Source organism: Pipistrellus kuhlii, unplaced genomic scaffold (assembly GCF_014108245.1).
Source record: "Pipistrellus kuhlii isolate mPipKuh1 unplaced genomic scaffold, mPipKuh1.p scaffold_m20_p_11, whole genome shotgun sequence".
In the NCBI taxonomy this organism is placed as follows: Eukaryota; Metazoa; Chordata; class Mammalia; order Chiroptera; family Vespertilionidae; genus Pipistrellus; species Pipistrellus kuhlii.
The window spans coordinates 19,325,456-19,327,980 of NW_023425416.1; the positions used below are offsets into that span (position 1 = coordinate 19,325,456).

The 2,525-nt window shown below is 39.2% G+C and overlaps 1 pseudogene; it reads left to right on the forward strand.

Annotated features, from left to right (window-relative positions):
* The first annotated feature begins 294 nt into the window (after positions 1–294).
* Positions 295–794, forward strand: LOC118715799 (annotated as a pseudogene).
* Positions 795–2,525: the final 1,731 nt, after the last annotated feature.

Genomic DNA, 2,525 nt, shown 5'->3' on the forward strand with positions numbered 1-2,525 from the left:
GTCATGAAAAACCAAAGCTCAAAAATCACCTGATTCAGCAAGTATGCATGAGGCAAGAAGCATTTGCTTCTCTTTCTAACTTAGTTTTTGGCCTCTGAGGATTCCTTGGTCACTTGCTGGATCATGAGCACAATTCTTTAAAAGGCTTTCAGATGTTATCGAGCACATGAAGTTCTTTCCAGCAGGAGTATCAGTCAGTATCAGTCAAGGCAGCTATTCCACCCTCCTGCACGAAATGAAAGTTCACATGAAAGCATGTGATGTGGCTCTTTTGGTCAGGCCTGTCGCACCAGCGGGATGGGCAAGTGTCATGGTTTTCACACTGCCAGGAAGCTCTGGAACCATCAATGAGACCAGAGTGGCATGATAAACAGTACAAGAAAGTCCATTGGGGAGAGCCCTGAAGGCCAACCCTTTTGGAGGCACTTCCCATGCAAAGAGAATTGTACTAAAAAAAAAAAAAAAAAGTAGGGGTTAAAGCCAAACAGCCAAATACTGCCTTAGGAAGTATGTCAGAATCCAAATGATCAAGAATGGCCAAAAAAAAATCAATTTTAAAAATCATAGCCTATGTACCCAGTGATGGTTGTTTGAATTTTACTGAGGAAAATGAAGAAGTTCTGGTTGCTGGATTTGGTTGCAAAGATCATGTGGTTGGTGACATTCCTGGTGTCCACTTTAAGACTGTCAAAATAGCCAATGTCTCTCCTTTGGCCTTATACAAAGGCAAGAAGAAAAGACCAAGATCTTAAGTTTTGATGATGAAAACACAGTAGTAATAAATTTTCATATGCTTAAAAAAAGGTATGTGGTGTGTAAATGATGAATGACCTGATATGATTTGGTTATACAGAACAACAGTGAGTGAAGGCAACAAGATTGCAATTGGGAATATACCCAAAAGCTCAGCAAGGACTAGCAAGTGAAGGAAAGATCTTGAATGCCATTGTGCATTTTGAACTTTATCTAGCAGATAATGAAGGTACTTTCAAATTTGAACCACAAGAACCACAATTTTTTTTCATATACTACATTTTAGGATTCTATTACAGTTTCCCTTAAAACTGTGTTTCTTAAAGTGTAGCCAAGTTTTACCTGCATCAGCATCATCTGATTCACTTACCAAACCTTGCAGATTCCCAAGTCCAAACCCTACTGAGAAGTCTCCCCAAAGAGGAAGGATAAGGAAGGGGGAATACCCAAGATCTGGGAATCCGAAGTTTAACAAGCTTGCAGGTAAACCTGATGCACATTAAACTCAGAACCTGTGGGTGAGAGAGTGCTTTTCAACCTGCTACTGAGACCACTGGTGGACTGGAAAATCATTTTTCAATGAGATAGAATAGAGTAAAATCTCACATTGTGTCTCCTGCTATCAAGATGAATACTACTGCATTAAACCTTTGTTTAGGTACTTTTGAGGATGCCCTATTTATATCACTTTTTAAAATATATTTCTTTATTGGTTTCAAAGAGGAAGAGAGAGGGAGAGAGAGATAGAAACATCAATGATGAGAAAGAATCATTGATCCAATGCCTCCTGCACATCCTCCACTGGGGATTGAGCCACAACCCAGGCATGTGCCCTTAGCCAGAATCAAACCTGGGACCCTTCAGTCTGCAGGCTGACACTCTAGCCATTGTGCCAAGCCGGCTAGGGCTATTTATATCATTTTTAATCAGATTTTATCTGTAATTAAAATGTGAGGGAAAGGAATTCAGTATAATTAACACTGACTAACCCTGCCCATAACATGCTGGGACACATCTATGTTTGTTCATAAATCAATTAATTTTGGCACCTCTTGACTCCAAATGATGTGATGAAAAAGTATCTCTATGAACCTGGTATGGATAGAAGCATGCAGTTAATTGTCACCTATTCAAGAACTGTCTTCTTATTTCCCTCAAGAGACTACAAAGCCTATGTTCCAACTCTCATTACATCTCATCAACCCTAAACTTAAACAGATGAAGTATCACAGAATCCTGGCACAACTAACTCCAAGGTACTGATTGGGTCCCTTTACTGTGTAGGATTTTGTTGTACTGACTACTGGTCACTCCCACAGTGGTCCTACCGTGTTTCCCCGAAAATAAGACATCCTCCGAAAATAAGACCTAGCGCATGGAAAGATAAGACATCCCCTGAAAATAAGACCTAGCACTACTTTGGGAGAAAAAATTAATATAAGACACTGTCTTATTTTCGGGGAAACAGGGTAGGTTGTAGCCTGGAACACCTTTTACCATTTGGATACTTTTTTCCTTGCACTGGTAATCACTTCAATTGAGTCTGTAACTGTGGCCTATTCTCCCAAAAAGAAAACGATAAGCAAAAACAAATACAAATCCATCCAGTCAAGCATCACACACACACACACACACACACACACACACACACACATGTCTTGAATAATATTTCACAAATTTCAATCATTCACATAATGCATTTACTATGTTTTCAATTTCCACATACCTCTGGTCCTATTATTTACCATTTTTCTTTGAATCAAATCACATTT